This window comes from Ursus arctos, unplaced genomic scaffold (genome assembly GCF_023065955.2).
Source record: "Ursus arctos isolate Adak ecotype North America unplaced genomic scaffold, UrsArc2.0 scaffold_12, whole genome shotgun sequence".
Lineage (NCBI taxonomy): Eukaryota > Metazoa > Chordata > Mammalia > Carnivora > Ursidae > Ursus > Ursus arctos.
Genome location: NW_026622786.1, coordinates 61,367,199 through 61,389,740, shown reverse-complemented (window position 1 = coordinate 61,389,740; position 22,542 = coordinate 61,367,199). Strand labels below are relative to the sequence as shown.

General features: G+C 50.9%; 1 long non-coding RNA gene across 1 annotated transcript in view; it reads left to right on the top strand.

The window, feature by feature from the left end:
- The first annotated feature begins 580 nt into the window (after positions 1–580).
- The window catches only part of LOC130543459 (uncharacterized), a 51,880-nt gene continuing 29,918 nt past the window's right edge, over positions 581–22,542 (top strand). The window contains exon 1 of the long non-coding RNA XR_008958831.1: positions 581–673. This is a non-coding gene — a long non-coding RNA (uncharacterized LOC130543459). The remainder of the gene's footprint in view (positions 674–22,542) is intronic.

Sequence of the window (22,542 nt, the reverse complement as noted above, 5' to 3'; positions counted from 1 at the left end):
CCCCCCGAAGGCGTCCTGTCCTAAGGTCTAATCCCCACACCCCGCGGCTGCGGCACCTACATTGCGAAGCGGGATTTGCAGATGTGAGGAAGTTAACGACCTTGAGCTGGGGAGGTTATCCTGGTGGGCCCAGGAGACTCTCAAGCGTCCTTAAAAGCCAGAAGGAGGAGCAGAAGGTTAGATCAGAGAGGGAGAGGTGAGCACAGAAGCAGGAGGTAGAGGCAGAGGGCGACTTGAAGAGGCTGGGCTGCTGACTTTGGAGACGGAGGAGGGGCTGCAAGTCATGGGGCAGCTGTAGAGGCTGGAAACGGGTTTTCCTCTCGAGCTTCCAAAAGGAATTCAGGCCTGCTGACACCTTGACTTTAGCCTACTAAAACCCATTTTGGACTTCTGACCTCCAGATCTGTAAGATAATAAATTCCTGGTGTTAACCACTCAGTTTGCAACAAGTTCTTACAGTAGCAATCTGAAGCGGGCACGCGACGAATACCTGAAATACTCCCTATGGGAGATAGCATTGCTTGTCGACCTAAGGGCCATTTCTAACAACCCTTCTTCCTTGCCTTCTTCCCAGGTCCTGATATTCCCAAGCTCCTTTGGACTCAGGGATGATTATGAGACCCAGCGAGGTAAAGTCAGCTGGGGAAAGATGTTCTCTTTCTGATAAAAGGAGGTAAGTATTCAGCAAGAACTGTGACTTACTGCCTCAGCCACCCCCCTTCATTTTTTACTTTGGAAATGCACTGTGAGAGTGTGATGTCTAGAGCTGCAGCAGCCACCTTGGAACCATGAGGTGAGAGTCCATGCATCACACCGTGAACTGTCCTTAGGATTTGAAACGATTGTCAGGTCGGTCCCACAGTTATACTTCACCTTCCCAAGCGTGTCTTTAATTACTCTTTTAGGAACCAATAATTGCTTCCAGAGAATTATATAAAATCAATAAATATTTACTGAATGCCCTAGGCTCTGGGCTGGGACAAAGACATGGATGAAGCAGGCCTGTTCTGGAGGAGTTTGCAGAATTCCTTTGGTTGCAAGTGCCAGAAACCCAGCTTCCCGGTGGTGAAGGCAGGAAAATGAGGCAGGAAATAAACCTCAGGACCTAGCAATGTGTGTAAGAAATGTCAGCACGCTACTCTTAGTGAGGACTTCAGCTCAGGAAGCTCTTTCACACGTTTGTCATCTCCATTTCCACCTTCACAAAGACCTTGAAGATAGGAAGAGTAAAATTCTTACTCTCCATGTGAGAATTTTGCTAGACTTCCTCAGTGGCCCTGAAAGCCCATGGTAGGGTGGTGCCTTGGCCCCACGTTTCCTGACTTCTGCTTTGGTCTTTTTTTGTTTTTTGTGTTTTCCCCTCATGGATCACACAATACCAAGACTGGTAAAAATCCTTTGAAATTATCTAGCTCAGGGATGGCAAGCAGGTTTTACTTTCTTCTGTGCCAGCTTTGGCCTCCTGGTGACCATGGCCTGAGCCCTGGACTGTGTTTAACCTACTGGAAAGGGTGCTGTGATTGATTAGTAATGTCTGCATGGGCTTTGGTGAGTAAGTGTGTGGGGCACAGACTTGCTCTCCTTCCTCTAATCCAACCTCTTCTTTAAACAACAAAGAAACGAACCCCAGGAAGGGAACTGACTTAGTCAAGGTTACACAATGAGCTAGGGGCAGAACTGGGATTCATGGCTTCTCTCATTGACAGTCCAGTTGCCAAGTCTGCCAATCGGACTTAACCATTTTCTTTCCACGGCAGGATTTCCATTGTTTAAAGGGGAAATCATCGAGGTAGTCTAGACTATTAGAGGCCATAGGCCCTAACGCCAGCTGTGATGCTGGGTCGCATTCAACAAGTTGACTAATCTTTTGTGCTTACAGATAAATCTGCTTCCCCTCGATATCTTCCCCTATCTTAAAGAAACTGCAGTTTCTGCATTATCAACTAGATATTGCCTAAGAAATGTCAGCCAAGAAGGTTACGATGAAAGAAACATCATGGCTTAGAATACGTAGAGAAATTGATAGGCAACCAGAGTTGGTAAATTGGGCTCTCAGTGTGTTTTTCGGGGCTGTAAGCTGGAGAGGAAGGACAAAGGGCTAGACCTGCACTTCGCAAGAAATAAAACAAAAGAAGCAATCCTTTTGTTTATCGGGTTACAGAACTCTGGCTTGATTGTCTTACACGTGACTGGCATTCCAAAGAATCCCATTTCCCACGGGCATTTGGCCCTTCATAGGTGAGGATGGGTTGCTCTCTGGTTTTCATGTAATCCTAAACCCTGGGCCCTTGGGATTTGGAGGGAGAGCTATGACCCAGGCTGACGTGGGGCACGCTGGCTGGCTCTTCAGGTCACCTGTAGAGTCCTTAGGCACTGGGGTGTGTGAGTGGCTTGTAAACTGTGAAGCATCTTCAGATGAGAAGGAGAACCCCCATGGTGTGAACAACAACGTACATTGAACATAAATTATTTCTTCACTTTTTAGAAAGGAACCTGGGGGGGGCGCCTGGGTGGCACAGCGGTTGGGCGTCTGCCTTCGGCTCAGGGTGTGATCCCGGCGTTATGGGATCGAGCCCCACATCAGGCTCCTCCGCTATGAGCCTGCTTCTTCCTCTCCCACTCCCCCTGCTTGTGTTCCCTCTCTCGCTGGCTGTCTCTATCTCTGTCAAATAAATAAATAAAATCTTTAAAAAAAAAAAAAGAAAAAAAGAAAGGAACCTGGGGGAAGAACAGGGAGTGCATGGAAATTCTGCTTGTCGGCGACGGTGAACTGGAGTGGCCTGGATATTTGCATCAGTACACTGGGGTTTCCAGCAGAAACAGTATAGACCATAAACGCAGAACTAGGTCATAAAAACTACGTTTTTGTGGTGACTATTAGGATTGCCCTGAAAGTTAATTGTTTTTAATACTCTGTAGCAATTCCGAATTACAAAGTCCATCCACATATATCATCCTGTTGACTTTCCACAGCAAGTGGAAAAGGTCCTTCTCCCTATTAGAGAAGAGGAATGAAGTCCAGAGAGGTTGACTTTCCAGGGGGAAGGTCAGACGGTTAATCATCTGAACTTGGCTTTTTAGGTGCCGAACCTAGCAGTATTTCTTATGTCAAGGTGGTGACCTTGGCAGGGGGACTATAGTTCCCTGGGGTCCTCGTGGAGGAGTGGAGGTCAAGGCCAGGGGAGAGGCCTATGTGTTTGGAGCAGCTGGAGATGTTGAGCTTGGGGTGGGCTTGTATCGATGGAGGGCTGGGCAGGCAGGATTCTGGAAGCAAAGGACATGGCCCAGCCAGGAGATTGGTTTGCTATCAACAGCTATTTACTGAGGTTTCTTTTTGGGGGGTGGGGGGTGGTCAGGCAATATGTTAAGGGCTTTATGTGCATAACCTCATTTAATTGTGGCAAACACTATTATTTTTAGAATGTGAAACCTGAGTCAGGGAGGCTGAACACCTTGGCCAAAGTCACATGGCTTAGGGAGGGATGGAGGCCGGGTTAGAAAGCTCTGAATGAGGCCTGTGCATCTGACCACCACGTGAAGCCAGAATGGTGAGCCTGCGAGGTCTAGAATGGGGAATCGCATTTACAGAAATAGGCTGGGGGAGGTTCTGAGATGCCAGGTTAAGGAGCTCTGGGCATCGTCTTTGGGGCCGCAGGGAGCCACTAGATTGGAAAGAAGAGCAGAAGTCTGCTCCTCCTTCCTGAGTAAAATGGAAATTTTACTTGTAAGTCAAGTGGGCACGCACATGGGGACTGCCTCCGTGCCTGTTTCCGTGGGCTCTCACGCTGGCTCAGCCCCTCCGAAAAGGAGATCACCATTCCCGCTACACTCTTCCAATTTCTTTTAAAAATAAAATAAAAATTATTTAAGAGCCTCTTTTGGCCTCATAAATTCTGGAGCCATTTTTGCCGAGAGTTTGGCAAGGGTCCTGTGAGGATGCAGAGGGACAGCCTTTGGCTGGGCCGACTCTTGTATCTCCCTGGCCTGCAGCCTCTGTCAGGCTGTTCCCCGGGGAACGGCGCTCTTTGGCACCCCCAACTTACTTCCTATGCCCCTAAATAAACCTTGTGGATTTAAATGCTCCCACAGGGCCTCTCTGGAGAGAAGAGTGTTCCTGAAAGAAAAACTCAGACGACGTTCACGCATCTCCAGCTCCTCCGTCATGCTGCCGGGGGACCGACTCCCCGCTGCCCTCCCAGGCTGTCATCACTGACGCCGCAGGCCCGGCCTCGCTGGCTGCACGCGTCAGAGCAGAGGTGGCCGTGAGGGACCTGGGAGCTTGCCTGGACCTTTAGTTGGGGAGTGACGTGCATGCTGTGAGGCATCCGACGGAACTGGCTGCGACTGTCCTTCACTGGCGGTGTGGCTTTGTACTGTGGCCCTCCTGCCCCCATCCCGTAGGGTCGAGCGTATCTGTAGAGGGCTTTCTACTTTATAAGGACCCAGTGCACTCGTGAGCTCGTTGACTTTTCACACAGCAACTCCAGGAAACCCAAGTTCTTATAAATGTATAGGTCAGAGCGCTGAGCCATAGAGGGTGTCTTTAGAACAAATCTCAGGGTACTAGCCTCCTTCTTCCCTGCAAATGTGGGATCAGGTGAAACTGGATTTTAAAGCCTGTCAAGTCAGGCAGGACAGGCAGCCATCCTTAGGAACACTCCGGGGTGGGCCGCTGAGCAGAGGGGCTGTATGCTGGGTCATCTGCCTTTTGTCCTTCCAGCCCTGTTCTCTTCTCTCTCTTGCCCTGTGCCCTGGGAAGTTGACCCTCAAAGACCTCTTCTACAGGCTCCATGCCTTTTGGCTTCTGGTTGGGTTCAGAAAATGGTTGGCACTGGTATGAGATTGGGGTGGGGGGAGGGGACATGACAGGGTTTTCTCCCAGCCAGGAGACCATGGCTAAGTTCCAGGGAGCCAGGCTGCTGTGGACCCCAGGGCATTGCATGGCTCCTTGCTGGTCTCCTTACGGCCAGCTCACATCTTTAAGAAGAGCCCCCTTATTCACCCCCCGCCAGCACTGCAAATGCCGCATATTACCCGAGTCTGGCAGCTCATACAATTTCCTGGGCGGGCGGCGACCTGACTTGAAAAGGTTGTTTGTTGCACACATTGCTCTGCAGGCTGAGTAAGGACGGGCCGTGTCTCTCCTGGCCCTAATTGGTGGGTTTGAATCATCTCCCCTGATAGCTCCTCTCTCTTCCAGTTCCTGCCCTGTCAAGGAATTTTCCACATGGTAAAATGTCAAGATAATGAAATGTCCGCTTTAAATGATCCGAATCTGGAGAGAGTGGCTCAGGGGCAAGTTGAGTTTCTTCCGGTGCCAGTGGTGCCCGCTTTGTGCCTTGTGTCCTGTGGGGCCCGGGAGGCGCTAGCGATAGCTTCCAGGGTCCCAAAGGGGTAGCAGCTGTGCCCTCATCTTGCCGCTCCTGCTGCCACAAAGCTCCTGGTTGTCAAGAAGACTTAAGTTACAGCCTATTCAATTCTGTGCAAGTGGTAATGTGTGTGGATGACCTTGTAAACTACCTGTGATGATTATCATAGCAAACCCAAGCTGGGGAAAATCCAGGAAAAGTTCTGGGTCTCATGCAGCTGTGCTCTGATTTCCAGATCAGATTGGCATTTTCTCCATTCCTATAAGAGAGCGGACAGTTAATCCCAGAGCTCTGTGCTCTGATCAGAATCTGTCATTTGTATCTGGCAGATTGCTAAAAAAGGCCCCACTGGATGATGTCTCCTAGGTCCACATCCCTTTGCAATGTGACCTCACTGTTCCTCCCAACGAGGGCTGGGGTCCATTTTTCTACCCTCTGGAATCTAGGTTGCACCATGACTTGCTTTGGCCTATACAATGCAGCAGAACTGACATTCTGAAACTTAAGAAGCCGTTGAAGAAAGCGTTTGCTTTCTCTTGGAGGGAAACATACTTGTTGTGTAAGGAAGTACTGAGTATCCATACAGAGAGGCCATACAGAGGAAGAAAAACAGATGCTCTGTGGAGCAGAGAGGGGAGGTCCCCAGGGAGCCCTGCCAGAATTTCTGATCTTCAAGATCGGGAGCAAGTGAAATGATTGCTGTTTCATGCCGCTGAGATCCGGGGTGATTTATGACACAGCAATAGAAAATTGATACACTATCATCTTCACTTTCAGCTGATACACAGGGTGGGGGGGCTGGACCCCATGAATTCACCAATATTAAACAAATGTTTTTTCCATAAATGCTTTGTGCCTTGTCATCCACTGGAAAGAGTCCCGTCTTGGATCTGGGTTTGGATCCTGGCCCCGTGGGTGATCTTTCTGAACATGAGTTTCCAAACTGGTAAAACAAACGTAGAGTATCACGAATCTTCTAGGAGGTAACACATGTAAAGCATAGGCGCATAATAAGCGCCCGACCAATGATGGCTATTAGTTTACTCTTATTCCTGCAAAGAAGGCAGCGTCCTCGCTTTCAATAGGATTACAATTTAGTGAAGAGGTATGATCAGTCTTGGGGATGGAGAGGATAAGTCGAAACTAACCATGCCACAGCGTACAGGCAAGGGAGAGAGGGATTCCTTCCAGGGAGTGGCTTCTTGAAGAAGGTGACATTTAAACCAGGTCTAGCAAAGGAAACAAGATTTTAGCCAGCCAGCATCCCAGATGACAGGCAGTCTAACGATAGTGATTTTTGTCATTTGGGTTTTTTTTTTTTTTAAAGATTTTATTTATTTATTTGACAGAGATAGAGACAGCCAGCGAGAGAGGGAACACAAGCAGGGGGAGTGGGAGAGGAAGAAGCAGGCTCATAGCGGAGGAGCCTGATGTGGGGCTTGATCCCATAACGCCGGGATCATGCCCTGAGCCAAAGGCAGACGCTTAACCGCTGTGCCACCCAGGTGCCCCTGTCACTTGGGGTTTTATGTATTGTTGAATTTTATTCCTTGTTTGTCTTTATAGCTTTATCCTCTTCAAGTACAAGTGGGAGGCAGCAAGGGGAAGGCCAAGTGTTTCCATATGGTCTCCCCAGAGGCTGGGCCTGGGGCGAGAAGAGGGGCCAGGATGTGTCCTGCCTTTTCCCCGAAGCCCCCAGTCCCCAAATACCATTGCTCTGAGGAGTGTTAACAGGGAGACACCATTTTGGATTCTGGAGGCGCTGATGAGGGCTGGGCTCTAGCCAGATGCACTCAGCATTTTGTCTTCATGGATCCTTCTGGGTCAGCAGCCAGTGTCTTGGATCTTAGACAATCTGGCCAAGAATGGCAGGGGACGTGGCCTCGGCAGTGCAATCTTCAGCCCCTCTCCTGTTAGGTAGATTGCGTTTCAATCTCAGCTCTATTAGTACAGTTTGCAGATTTGGCTCAATTACTTCACTACTCTGTGCCCAGTTTCCTTCTCTGTGAAATGGAGATAATTATACCTCTTATATTGGCTGTTGTGAGGATTAGATAAAATGCGACGTGGGGGAGTGCTAAACCCTGGAACCTCAGCTAACGCACTTGCCTTTTGCTTTCTCCGCCTGCTGTCACAGTTTGGTTTTCCCTTCAGCAGTACCCGAGCCCTTGGCTTTTCTCAGTGCTGCTGACCCCTTGGCTGTGGCTCCCTCCTAGCTGCTTCCGGTGGTGGGAGGAGGCCAGCATCGTGGTTTGTGCGAAGACAGCAGGTTTGGAGGATTTGAGTTCGAATCTTAATGCAACTGTGCACTGGTTGGGTGACCTTGGGAAAATTCTTTGCACTTGCTGAGCTTCTGTGATCTTATTTGCAAAACGGGCATCAAAATATCACCGTGATACCATCCTTATGAGATCAAATGACTTAATGAATGAAACCTACAGACCCAGGGGTTACCAAGTGTCTCATCCCTTCATGCAGGATTATGTAATCCCCTCCCATGTTCCAATTTGTATTTGGGCCAATAACTCTGGTTTTTACACACCCTTAGTGGGCAATAACCAAAGGGACTGAATTTAGTAACACCTCCAGAGCTGTGTCCTCTGGTGACTCAACTGGAAAATAGAGCCAGGTAGTGAGCGAGTGTTCCGTTGGCCTGTCCTTGGGGTATGGTTGTTCTCACTAACTGGACCCAGGTTTCCCAGCAGGTTCTGGAGGGGTGTGGTTTGGGGAGGAGCTGGGTTCCTGGCCACTCCATGCCAATTTCTGTCCCAGGCCCTGCAGAGAAATTCTGCCTCTGAGTAGCTCAGAGTTCTGGAAAAAAGAGCAACTAATCTGAGTCAAAGGTCTGACCTTCTAGCTTGGGCTTCAGGACTGGTTCTCCCAGTGGTGTCGTGGAACGCAATCTTCTAACTCCCTCCTACTCTTCCTCTAAAGAGCGTATGCCCTCCCCTCCAGTAACCCGGTGAGACTCCCCGGATGCTTAGAAGTGGGTATGTGAGGAGGCCTGGTCCTGCTGTCTCTTGAGTTATCACAGGAAACCAGGAGTCAAACCGTATTCTCTAGGGAGATGCCCACCTTCCATAGGAGATGCTGGTGCTGGGGTGGCGGGGGGGGGGCTGCCGGCTGCTTGGAGGGGGCAGCTGGCGTAGCAGCAGTAGCAGCAGCAGCAGCAAAGAGAGTCCGAAGGGGCCTTTTCCCTTTATTTCTCTTGCGCCACCGATCAGCTTTCTCTTTCCCAAGGTTAAACTTGGTAACTAATCAAACCGACAAAGTCTTGCCTGGTGAATGTTGCCAGGTGCGGCAGAAGATGCTGGGGCTCCTCAGGATTCATGGTCTTTTCTTCTTTCTGAGCGTGGAGCTCAACTCCGTGTCCAGACTCCTTTGAAGCTAGGTGTGGCCTGGTGACTGGGCTCTGGCCAGGGAACTGTGATCCTTGCTCTCTTCCTTCACCCACCTGCTGTATGGAGAGGTCTCTGAGCGCCCGCCCGTGTGGAGGGCGTCTGGGCTCCTCCCCCTCGCCTCCTGCACTGGGCAACGGCATAAGAGAGAAATAAACTTTCACGTGTTAACCTATTGGTTTAGACACTCAAGAGATTTTCTCTCCAGTGACTTGCTGGTTCCCTTTCTAGATAGAACAGAAAATGTATTTTAAGTGGCCCTTCCCAAGGAGCCAGGTATACAAATGACTAGGAAAATCCAATCCGGGGGGATGAATGTGGTGACAGGTGCATAGGAATGTGGTGATAGGGCTGGGGGAACTCAGAGAGGGCTCCTAACCCAAGGCTTGGAGGCTCATTCCAGAGAGGCTCTGCAGAGCAGCTCAGAATGTGAGGGGGCTGCTGAGGATGAGGAGTAAGAGGCAAGCAGGTGCTTAAGGGGTCTGGGGCAGAGTAAGTAGAAGGCGGGTTCCTGGCCAAGGCCAAGTCAGGAGTGGCGGCTGAAGGAGAAACAAGGAGCCCTAGGGCAACGAGTTAAGATCTTGAGTGCTGTGACAGCTGGCACGGTTGGTGTGGCTTTAGGGAGCACGGCTGAGGGAGGGTGTCTGCCGATCAACAGGAGGGGAAGCCACCTGAAGTCTCTGAACTTCTGTGAACTGACTGGACCCAGGCAGGTTCTGCAGGGAAGCACCTACATGCATCTGGGGTACTCCAGGTAGGGGATGGTGAGGGACGATGCGTTTGGGATCCATCTGCGAGATGCAGCTGGATTTGGTGACTCATGGGAAGGGAGGAGTTGAGGGCGATATCCACGTTTTCGGCTCTGGTGTGTGAGTGAATGGTTGTGCCCGTCGCTCACTCGGGGCCCCTGGGGAGGGGCAGTGGCAGAAAAATGAGTCTGGTTTAAGGAATCTTGAGTTTGAAAGGCCTCTGAGATACCCGGTTAGAGAATTCAAGAGGGCAGAGTGCAGTGTGAGTCTGGGACTCTTTTTTTTTTGTAATAATTTTTTATTATATTATGTTAGTCACCATACAGTACATCCCTGGTTTTTGATGTAAAGTTCCATGATTCATTACTTGCGTATAACACCCAGTAAGCCTGGGACTCATGAGCAAGGTTGGAGCTGGGAGGAGTAACCGAGGGGAGGAGCAGGCCGAGGTGGGTGTCTACGGGACTGACGGGCGAAGGAGGGCCGGGAAAGGCCTTGCGGGGGCCCCGGGCTCCAAACACCAAGCCTTCCTCCCTGCTTAGGACACAACCATGTGAGGCCTGGAGGGTTTCTTCAGCCTTGGTATCATTCTCCATGGACTGGCAATTGGCCGAGGCCCAAACATGCCTCCTGAGCCCTCCCGAGCTAGGCCGACCCCACCCACAAGGCAAGTCTCATTCTGCATTGGGACCCTGCTCTCCTAAGGCTCCATATCCAAGCTTTGGTTTTCTACCTTCCCTGCCTCAGCCCCGGTGTTGGAATTGGAATCGGTGGTGAGGCCTCTGGCTGCAGGATTCATCATGGGCCCCGCTCTCCTCCCCTGAGTCTGACTCAGGCGTGAGTTCACACTTTGGGAATTTTAATGAATGCTGAGCAACCCGGCCAGCCCAGATTTCTCTGTTTCTGTGCCAGTGGCTTCTCTAAGGTGATCCCTTCCCATCTGCTGTCCTCTATACCAGACCTCTTCTGGCCGTTTAATTAAAGTCCCCCCCAAAAGAAGAAAGCATTTGGAAGGCGTGGTGAATGTTCCATGAAGCTAATTGACCAACATGTCTGAACATTCATGTGGTTCTGTTTACAGAGTCTGACCTGGGGCAGATATCTGCATTTGCTTCAAGAGGCTCATTTTTTTTTTTTCCTTCCTGAAACTTCGATGGAAGTTTCTTTCCTTCTTTCTCTTTCTCTCTTTTCTTTCTTTCTTTCCTGCCTTCTTTCTTTCTTCCTCTCTCTCTCTCTCCATTTCTTTCTTTCTCTTTCCTTCTAGATAGATTTGAGCCCAAATATTCCTCTAAGCTGCTAAGTTGTCATAGATGATTTTTCTGGCAACAAAATACTGTAGCCCTCTCTGATTCAGTGTTACAGGCTGCGGAATGATCCGATTCAGTAAAAACCACTCAAAGTGTTTCTTGCAGCCCTCACTGAGCATTACTTGGGCACTGCTCTTGACGTCACCAGTTTGGAGAAGCCACAGTGGTCCCTGATTAGGTCCTTTCACCACTGGGATTCCCTTCCTATCCCTAAGTCTGCTTTTCCAGAAGTGAGCAGGTGGGCAGTGGTGTCATCTGTTAAGAGAAGATCTTCCAGCCACCCTGGACCCCCCTTCTTCCTCAAGGTCCATAATCAACCAGCGACAGGCCTGGCTGCTTTGTTCAACACATGTCTACTGAGAATCTACCCCACAACAGGCATGATGTTTTAGCCTCGGGGGTACAGGTGCGAGCAAGGTAGAAGCAGTCCCCACCCGCCTAGAGACTCCACAAGGAAGGCAATGCAACCAGCAGCTCCAGTAGAGAGGCGTAAGCCTTCTGTTCGGATTGCACCATGATGGGCTTCCATCCACCTCGAGCTAAACAAAGCTATCATCTTGACATTAGTTTTCGATGGCAAAGGGCTAATACAAATGTTGGTCATTTGTTCCTAATTTCTGTGAGTTCTGAGAACCTACTCTCAGGGGACACAAAGGGGAGGGGAGGCGAGGGCACGGGCTGTGGGTGAATGAGAGACACAGGAGTGCGTGAAAAGCTAGCAGGAGGGAGCGCGACGCAGGATAACCCGTGTCAGGACTGAAGAAAGTTCATCTTTACAAACGGTCAAGTAACCCCTCTTTGTGGTACAAGGGAATTTCTGCACTGTTGGATAGGAAGGAGGCCACCAAGGCCGCTTAACCCACTTGCCTTTCCTCTCCCGCTCTGTCTGCTTCCCACCCAGGAGTCTACGGTCATGGGAACCCGGGTCCAGAGAGGAGAAGGGACCAGCCAAGGTCCCACAGTGAGCCAGCGGCAGGCCTGGGCTGGAGCCTGGGCCTCCTGACTCTGGCTCCAGGCAGTTTTCTCCCTCTGCGTTTTTCTTTGTCTTGGTCGGGGGACACTCTTAATTTAATAAAAACAAAACCCACAATTTCCTTTCTAACCAAACATATCCCGTTCTATCTTTGGCTGTAGCAGCCCAACTCTAAAGGGCCTGGCAGCCTGGCAGTGAGCTCGCGCAGGCGGGGTGCCGGCCGGGCCCTGGCCTGGTGCCTGCGTCTCCGGGGCCGAGAGCGGTTAGGGACAGGTCATCGCCACAGTCGGGTGGTGGTCACGGAGGGGCAGAGGAGGGGCCTCCCAGCAGGCCCTGCAATGGCAACGAGATCTGGGCATGCCCTGGGCAGCCCGGGAACACCTAGAGCTTGCCCGCCCAGAGGCCTGCATTGTCCTCAGCCCATGGGAGCCGGTCAGTGCTGAGCTCTCCCACAGGTCTCGCCCCAGAGTCCCTGCGGCATTCTGACTGCCTGGCCTCAGCTGTCTCTCCTTCGTGGGTGTGGAAGGCGTCTTGCAGCCTGGCATGAGCCTGGGCTGCCTGCATGCTTTAGGAGGACGGCAAGACCTAACGTTTACTGAGAGCTTACGATCTGCCAGGCGTTACATTGTAAGTGCTTCACGTGTGATGGTCTATCCAGTCCTCCTGAGAGCCCTAAGGAGAAGGTGCTGTTTTGAATATCTGTATCTTACAAATGAGGAAACTGAGGCATGGGTTTTCCCCCTCCCCCTTCGCCACCTCCCACAAAGCTTGCAGGGTTGCTGTCGGGATTAGGGACCCCGCATGCCCCACCCAACTTGGGTACCTGGGAACTCACTCGGGCCATGTTTGTGGAAACTGTCAGTGACTAAGGCTCGCAGCTCTGGAATCAGGCTTCGGACTTTAGAAGCCAGTGTAATGGTGATCCAAAGATAGCTGGTGGATCCTGAAGTTAGCTGGCTAGCACGATGATCCTGGTTAGCTCTTTGGGGCGGGCGCCACAGCGAGTGACCAGCTGCTGTGTGCCGGTCTCCGCTCCCCTGGGCTGTGACAGAGCAAGCCATCCAGAAGGTCCAGAAACAGCCCCTGCATCATTCAGGAAATGGATGGCACTCTCAGGTTGGGAGCCATCAAGAAGTGAATACAGGAGCTGTTCATGCAGCTATGGCAGGGTGCTGGGAAGTCACAAGGGATGCTGTGGGGCCCTGCAACAAACAACGCAGTGGCTTCTTTACCCTCCCCAGCCCGGAGAGAGCTGAGGAAGAGAAGGCTGTGTGAAAGGCCCCCCCCCCCCCCCCCCCCCCGCCGGTAGCCGCTGCGCCTGCAGGTGAGGGATTCAGCCAGTGGTGACCAGAAAGCCAGGGAACTGGGGAGAATAAGTACGCCAGCCTCTGGTTTCTCTTCCTCTAATCTCCTGATCAGCCTTCCCATTGTCCCCATTGGCCAGAGGGCAAGGACGCCCAGTGATATGAACCATACCGGTTAGGCAGCGAGGACGGAAAGCTGAAGCATGGGAGACTATGGACTCTGAGAAACAAACTGAGGGCTTCAGAGGGGAGGGCGGTGGGGGATCGGGATAGGCTGGTGATGGGTAGTAAGGAGGGCATGTATTGCATGGTGCACTGGGTGTTATACGCAACTAATGAATCCTCGAACCTTGCATCAGAAACCAGGGATGTACTGTATGGTGACTAACATAATGTAATAAAAAAAATAATAAAAAAAAAAGCTGGGGGCGCCTGGGTGGCACAGCGGTTAAGCGTCTGCCTTCGGCTCAGGGCGTGATCCCGGCGTTATGGGATCGAGCCCCACATCGGGCTCCTCTGCTATGAGCCTGCTTCTTCCTCTCCCACTCCCCCTGCTTGTATTCCCTCTCTCGCTGGCTGTCTCTATCTCTGTCGAATAAATAAATAAAATCTTAAAAAAAAAAAAAAGCTGGTGAGTGGTGGAAGGGGAGTGGGGCTCAGCTGACATGCTGGCATGTGACCTTGTTGTTTCTGCCCTGAGGTTATTGGAGATGCGAGCACTTACTAAGCGCAGAGAAAGAAGGGCCAGTATGCTGCCTGGGTCTATTGTCAGTGTAGACGGGCTGCTTCAGACTGAGGAGGACCGGAGGTGGGAGACGAGAGACACCCAAGACGGACCACATTTTAAAAAGTGGGGCCACATTAGGGAATAGATTGTGATTTCTGGAGGAGGTGGGGTTGGCGCCCAGAGAAGGGTACCCATCCGCAGTTCTGAGTGGTCTTTAAATGCGCAGGCTGCCTGAGTTCGGATTCTGACTGTGCCAGTTATGCAAGCCGGGGAGAGTTGCTTAAACTCTCTGTGCCTTACTTTCTTCATCTGTAAAATGGGAATCATGCCATTACCAGTGTGATGGGGTAGCGGTGCAGATTAAACGGGTGGAAACAGAACACTTAGGACAGAGTCTAGTCTATAGTAAGTGCTCAATACTTGTTAGCTACTATTATTGTCATCGTTACTGGCAAGAGCACTGAACCCAGAGTCTTCAGACTTATATACTAGTGTTTGCTCTTCCCTGACTTGCTTTGTGACCTTGGGCAAGTCACTGTTCCTCTTTGGCTCTGGTTTTCTCTTCTCTAAAGTTAAAGTTTCTGAAGACACATTTTAGGTAACAAATTCTAGATTCTGCAAGTCCCAAGTCCATCACGGATTTTGCAAAGGCCCCCCAAGGGGGAAATGTGTTTCCAAGGCCTTTCTGGCTCCTGCCAAAAGAAAGCTCAGGTTTCTTCCCTTAGCATCAGCTGGAGGAGTTCCCAGTAAGAGGGTAGGCGAGGCTCCTCCCTGCAGGTGTCTCAGGGCTGCATGCTAATCTCTTTTTGATGGCCTCCACCTGCAGTAGATCTGGAAGCTGCCAGGGGGAGGGACAAGCCCTCTGCTGCTGGTCCTCGGGGCAAATCACTCACTTCTGACGGCCTCCCCCTAGAGGCCCGAAGCCTGGCTTGGGGAGGGCCCCGAGCTGGCTGGGGAGGTGCAGGACTGCCAGCAGCTGTCACCCCATCCTTGGCTGGGTAGGATGGCGCCAGGCCATTGAATGCTCTGAAATCCCATCCTGGGGTTTTCAACTGCCAATATGATCTCAAATGGCTTGAACTCAGGAAATTTACCTTCCAGCTCTCTCTCTCCCTGCTTCCTCTTTGTGTTTCTTCTATTTCTTCTCTCAATAAAACGTAAGCCCCTTAGCATGTCCGAGAGTGTTGGCCAGAGGTGTCTCCCAGCTCTTCTCATCGCCATCGTGCTCTTGCTCTGCAAGCTCCAGCTACTCTGGGGGCCTCTGTGCCATGATGGTGCCACATGTTCGGCACTGCAGGGACTTGGCACATGCTGCGTCCATGCCTGGAACACCTCTCCATCCCTCATTAGCTCACTTCCGCTCATCCTTTGGATCTCAGCCTGAAGCTCATTTCCTCCTTGGAGCCTCCCCTGACACCCGCGGTTCCCAGTGGTTACAGGTTTAGACCATGTGGACATCTATTTTCCCAACGGGCTGGTGAGGGCTGGGCCGTTTCTGCCCGGTTCACGCTGGACCCCCTGTGCCTAGGATGGAGTCTGGCATGCTGTCTGTTTGTAATTAATCGCCTTTCTCCACTCGTTGCTTCTCTTCTTCCTCTTGTTTTTCCTTCCCATTTACTCTTCCAAAATGTAAAGCTGGTGATGTCAGACCCCTACTAAAGATTGTCTGGCTTTCCCACCTCCTTGGATAGACATTTGCTGTACAAGGCTCAGCAGGACTGCTTCTTGCCCTCTTTCCAGCCCTGCGTCCATAAGCACTTCCCACTCCACCCGCACCCACCACCCGGTCCCTCGCGTCTGTCCTGCTCTTCCACATCGCCAGGCTTTGCATAGGCTGTTCACTCTGCCAGCCAACACTCTCTGGCTGTTACCTGGTTATCCCCAGTTCTTTTGATTCACAGCTCAAGGCTCCCTTCTCTTGAAGATCTGCCCGTAACCTGGACCAGCTTCCTCTTCCGTCTCCTGCAGCCCCTGAGCCTCCCTTCCTTGGGTGCCGGCCATGCTGGGTTGGACCTGTGTCTTTGCTTGTCTGCATTCCTCACCACAGTAGGACTTAAAGTCCTTAAAGGACTGTGCCTTTCATTTCAGAATCCCTGGTACCTTGTAGAGATTGCCTTGCACGTGGTAGGTACTCAGCAAAGCTTTACTGAATAATGAGTTTTATTTTTGTGTGTGTGTGTTTTTTTTTAAATGTTCTTAACCAGGTCACATCCTGCTTGTGTTGAGATGACATATCATTTACCACCTGGACAGAGATTGCTGGGTGGGGACGTAACAGCTACTCCATCCTTGCCAATGACACTCAATTTTGGAGTGTCATGTGCTTAGGGGAGATGGCTTTGTCCTCAGCCCCAGGAGGATGAATCATGGTTGGGTTAAGCCATCCCTGGTGATCTCAAACTCTTTGTTAGTGATTGGTTTGGGCATGGACATATGAATCAGTCATCCGAGAGATAGGACCTGAAAGCAAACTCACTTGGGGCTTCTGGGAAAGGATTTCATTGCTGATAAGAGAAAAATGTCCTCTTTTTTGGATAATGTGTCCTTAAGCGACCCTGGTTGCAACCATCTTGCGGCCACGAGGAGAGAAGCCAGCAACTTGCTGGGGAGGCAAGACACAAGGCTGGCCGTCTCTCGAGCCTTCGACAACATCTTCCTGCCCCTGAATTAATTAGACATAGACCCTCCCTTCCTTTCTGGTTAATAAGCCCTTTGTTGCTTAAGCTGTTTTAAATCAAGTCATCTGTTACTTTTAGCTGAAAACATTTAAACCGCTTTACTGCCTTTCACACAGGAGCAACTCATTCTTGCTGAGCTTTAGTTTCTTTATGTGGGACGCCAGTCTTCCTGTACATCCATGCGTGGGCGATCTCACACAGAACGCGCGTTTACGTGGCATGCGGGTCGATCTACGCACATGGAAGAAGGGGTTGGAATTTGTCCCCATTAGAGGCTGGATGCATTAAAACATTGAAGATAGCTTGTTCTTTTTCTCCTCTTCCTCCTTTATGTTTTGACCTGTTTGTTTGCTTATTTATTTATTTTTATTATGATATGTCATTCACCATACAGTACATCATTAGTTTTTTGATTTTTGACTAGGTTTTGACCAGGTTTACATATCAAAAACTATGGAATTAAGCTCCACGCAGCAGGAGGCAGGGTCTTAGTAAGCTGTTCTCTTCCACGCTGCACAATCCAGAAGCAACAGAAACATTCAGCTCTGCCCCATGTCATGATGTCTTTACTATACTGATCTGAGCACATACATTATTTTTTTTAATCCATCAGACATAAACTTTTTAAAAAAGATTATTTATTTATTTGAGAGAGAGAGAGAGGGAGCGAGTGGGTGAGCATGCACAGAGGGAGGGGGAGAAGCAGACTCCCCACTGAGTAGAGAGCCTCACGTGGGGCTCAATCCCAGGACCCCAAGATCATGACCTGAGCCGAAGGCAGACCCTCAACCGACTGAGCCGCCCAAGTGCCCCCATCAGGAATAAACTTTTAAAGGAATGGGAAAAAAAAGTATAGCGTGACATAAGGTGAAAATTCCCCCACCCCTGCTCCCTCCTGCTAAACCGAACTGCCCACCAGCACTCCCAGCAAGCAACCACTCTTGCTCGAGTCTTGTTTTCCACCTAGATTTGTGTTATGTTCGTGCAGGCATAGAGTGCACAAACAGTACAATTCCCACGTGGTTTGTTTTTTTTTTAATTTAAAGAGCCCAGTTCACCATGTCCTGTACTGCCATTTTTCACTCAGCAGTATGTCTTCAGATTTTTCAATAACCCCTCATGGTAAATTTCTTCATTTTCTGTTACAGTGTCACAATATTTCATTGTAGGGGGACATCCATTTATGTACTCCGTTGCCCAGTGATTGTCGTTTGGAGTCGGACGCGCGACCGTTGTGCCATGAGGTGGTCTCGTTGATTGTCCTTTGGGTTGTTTTGAAACTTTTATTATTACAAACACTATCGTAATGAATAACCTCATGATATGTCTGGTTTGACTGCAAGACAGATTTTAGGAGTGGAATTTCTGGGGCAAAGGATATGTATATTTATAGCGTTCTCAAAGGTAGCCCTCTTGAATCTTAATTACTCAGGCTCGAAGGAAAAAGATTTCAAATACTCTCTTTTTGCCATATGTTCCAAATATCATTCTGCGCCGATCTGATCCCCTTCCTTTGCTCCACGAACATTCATTGTGGACATGGGACGGGTGTTCTTGTAGAGTGGCTCTTCCCTGAATGAATGAGCTAGATGAAATGCTGGAGATGATGCAGCAATGAGGACTTGAAGCCCAGAGAGGGAAAGTGGTTTCTGCAGGACTGCACAGCGCAGCTGGAGCTGGGACCCGGGCTTCTTGAGTTCCAGTCCAGGACTCTCGCCTTTGTGCTGGCTGTCTTCTCTCCAGTGCAGTGCTCTTCTGGAAACCTTCTCAGCAAGACTCCACCATAACAGAGTTCACATCTTGAACGGCGTTCTGTGGACCCCTCGTCATCACGTGCACACTCTGGTCCTGTCACATGGAACCACCAACCATTCACTCAGTCATCCACTCAAGGTTCGCAGAAAAGGAACACAGCTTCGGCGGTGTCACCAGAGGGGGAGGGGCTGGGCGCAGGCTGGCTGCTCTCCCTTGCACTGGCCCGTCCTTCCCAGGAGCAGGAAGGCCAGTCCAGTCAGGTCCACTTCCAGAGGGTAAAGACAAGCTGGATAAACCAGGGGAAGGAAGCAGACGGAATGGGGTGGAGGGGCTTAAAAATAGGTCTTGTAAAGGCAGGATGGGAGAAAGTAGGAGATTGTTTTGCCAAAGAGTTTTGGGGAGCTTGAGGTGTGTGTTCAGACAGAGGTCTTCCCTGAGTAGAGGTGCTGTGTGTGTGTGTGGGAGGGGTTCTGTGCTGCCTCTGAGAGGAGAGACAGATGCCCTGGGGGTTGTCTAAAGGTAGGCGGGAACACTGGCAGGGTCAGACCCTGGGCTGGGCAGCTTTGAGGGATGAGCCATGTCATTCCTGCCGAAGACCCTTTGGTTAGCCTCTGTGACTTCTAGGCTAAAGACCAAACTCCTTCCACGTCCTACAAGAGCCTGCGTGGTCTGGCCCCTTTCCCACGCAGCGCTCCTCCAGCTTCTACCCTCCCCCCTGCTCCTGGCCTCCCTTCCTCCACACTCCTGCCTGTTTCAGTGCTCTCGCACGTGCTGTTCCCTTGGGGATGGGGCCAGTGACAGTTCCTTCCTCAGTGGTCTTACATGAAATAATGACAACAATGATAGGGTAATAGTAGCAAACACACAGGGAGCACATTGCCGGTAATCTAAGCATTTTACATCTATGTTAACTCATTTAATGTGCACGAAAGTCCTGCCAGGCGGGTGATGCTCTTATCCCAGCGTATGGGTGGGAGACTAGCAGGTGGGAGACTAGCAGGAGGCTGGGTCCGAGATGGAGATGTGCGTGCAGGCTGCTTGGCAGGGAGTGCTCTCGGGGCCAGCAGCTGTAGCGGGAGGGGGAGAGCAGGAGGGTCTCAGGGGGCAGCTGAGCTGGGACAGGGTCTTAACCAAGACCTCAACTGACCCCTTGGGGCACTTGGAAGCGTAGGTGGTCCACAGTGGGGTGAGGGGACTGGGCTTTGGACCCCGGTGTTGATCAGACATTGGTTGTGAGCCAGAACTGGGCTGAGACAGTTTTCTTCTGCCAGGCGGTCCCCCAAGAGGGCTGCCAGCTGTGGGTTGTCTGGAGGATGGCGGTCTCAGCCCCGGGGGGCACTAAGCTCCCCATTCCTTGAAGCCGCGTATGAAGCCCATCGCCGCGGCCACCACGGAGCAGAGCACAGGAATAGAGGTCAAGGAACTGCCCCAAAGTCAACAGTAATCAGGGTTGGAATCATACATACCACACTGCCTTCCGGGGAACCCTTGTCAGTGTTCAGAGCGCAGACACGGGAGGTGCTCAGCACCGCTATTTACTACCTTACGGGCCAGGAAGGTCGGTATTGGTGAGGTTAAATTGCACGGCTTTTAGCGAGTACAGGGGGCTTTTAACACTAATTAACTAGAGAATTAATTAATATAAGCCTCACTAGAGCAGGGACTCGTTCATCACTGTTATTGACAGGTCCTCGAATGTCCGGCACATAGTGGGGGCTCAGCAATATTTGTGGAGTGGATTACTTAGTTCAAATATTTATGGAGCTTTGGGTCCAACTGCCCAGGCCTCTCTGTTCCCTCCACTGCTGATAGCACCTTAGAGATGATCTGGTCTAAACACCCTCAGTTTCCAAATGAGGAAACAGGCTCAAGGGACTTGCCTGGGGTCACAGAGCTTCTCAGGGGTTGGTAAGGACTCTTACCAAGGTCTCCGGACTTGGGGGCCAATGCTCTTTCCACTGTGTCAACGTCTCTGCCAGGCACCCGGCGAACTTGTTCAATGCAGATTCTGACTCAGAAGGTCCAGTGGGGCCTGGGGTTCTGCATTTCTAAGGAGCTCCTAGGTCTGCCGGGCCGGCTGATCTAGGGACCACCCTCTGAGGGGCACAGCTGTCGGGAACCACAGACTTTTGAAAGTAGGAGCTCCCTGAGAACCAAAGAAGGTTGGTGTCGCAATTCGGTGTCGAAAGCCCAGGGCCTGTTCCTCTTCCTGTCACACGTAATCCAGGTGCTGTCAACAGGCAGCAGGAACACCTGGTTGTGGGGTCACAAATTCACTCAGGCGCCGGCTGTTCCTGACGAGGCTCCCCACTAAATCAGTCATCTGACAGGACTGGCTTGGACCGCCCGCCTGTGGGGCGTGGAGCGGCTGGGCCCCAGCTCCTGCTCAGGAGGGCAGGAGGCAGGCTGAGGTTCGTGGTTGAGATCTGCTACTTACTCAGCAGGAGGCCTGGGGTGAGATGTTTCTCCACGCTGAGCCTCAGTTTCCTCATTGGTGAAGTGAGACAGTATTTGCCTTCTCACAGGCTGTTGTGAAGCTTAAGTGACAGAATGAGTGGAAAGTCCTCAGCTGGCATGAAGCAAATGCTTGATGGATGTTCGTTTCCTTATTTCCATTTTTATGGGTACTCGGCCTTCTAGAGAATTTCTTGGCAATGAGAGAAAGAAGAGGGAGGAGTGGAGTATTTCTCAGCTTCCTATATGTGGGGCTGGCAGGCTGGGGTAGCTGTGGGGAGGTTCCTGTATCCTAACATCACTTGTGCGCTGGCGCAGAAATCTGGGCGCCATCTTGGCCTCTGTTCTTTGTCTTAAGCCCCACATCCAGTCAATCACCAATTCCTCTTTTTCCTAATTTCTGAGTATCTTTCAGGACTGTCCACATCTCTTTATCTCCAGTGCCTTAGGAAATGGCCGTACTGGTGATTTACCAGTAATTTACTTAACGTTCCCAAGCCCCCTGCAAGACTCGTGAGAGAGAGGTCTTACTATACCCACTTCACAGATAGAAAGATCTGGGCTCACCATGGTCAAGTGGCTTCCCCAGCTTGTCAGGGGCAAAGCTGGGAGGAACCCAGGCCTGTTGGATAAGGGAGACTGTGCCTTAGCTGTGAAATGAGGGATTTTGCTAAGCATTCTTTACAGGTCTGTACATCTATTGCTTGCTCATGCCTCTGCTGGATGCCGCTCTGCCCATCAATGGGCCACGTCCCTTCTCTCTCAGCTCCAGAGCCTCCAGCATCACAGCTCAGGGGCAAGGCTTGGCCACCTGCTCAGGGTCCCCTTAGTCTAGCACATCTTTGCATTAAAAGTAACACAGATTCATCCTGATGTCCTGAATTTCCTCTGGAGAAATTAGAAATGATGAGCCTTTCACCATAGATGATGGCTGAACTCTTTGAAATCCTTTGTACACCTCCCCTCCCCCATCTCCATTGTCCCCGATCCAAGCCGCCATCATCTCTTGGATTTCTTCATAAGCTTCTAGAATTGGTGCCCTCACTTTTCCAGTCTCCACCCCATACTACAACTGGACTCTGTTTTAATAAATGCAAATCCGTTATTATTCCCCTGGATGAAACTCAGCAAAGGCTCTCTTTTCTTCTTGGAATAAAGTCCAGAATGGTCCTCTTGACCTACAAGGGCCTTGTGATTCCGTTCCTTCTGCCCCCCACTTCTCACATCCACTTCTCTTCTGCTGCAGCTGTCCTGGATGTCTCTCTTCTTGCACACCAGGTCTCTTCCTGAAGGTCTCCCCCACAGCTCCCCCTGCAAGCCTCCTCAGGCCACCTCAGCCCACACAGCTGGGCTTTGATCCTTGGCTCTGTCCCTCCCTAGAACCCTGTGCCTCTCCTATTACAATGGGCCTGTGCTTTTAAAATTAGAGCCTTGAACAGGTAGATCTTGGTGGGATACAAGCATGAAACAGCTGTGTTTTCCTCCACTCATTGCCTTTAGACGGGCTTGATGGACTGTCCCTTTATGGCAGATATGAGCGTTGTCTGGCCAGCTAGTCCTTTCAAACTTCAACCTCATTTCCGATTTGGAATTCATTTTCTCCCTGGTTTAGGCCTGGTTTGGCCTGAGGGCCCTGCAGTGGGGAAGGGATGTGTCTGCCCTTTAACCCCTCCTTCACTCCTCGGGTTTCTGCTTCTGGATCTTTCAGGGTTAGGACGCCACAAGGCAGGCGGGGGCAGCAGCACCTAGTGTGTGCTGGGCGCTATGTTTGAAGTGAATGAATAAATGAAGGGTATGGACTTTGAAATTAGTCCCAGCTTCGGGATCA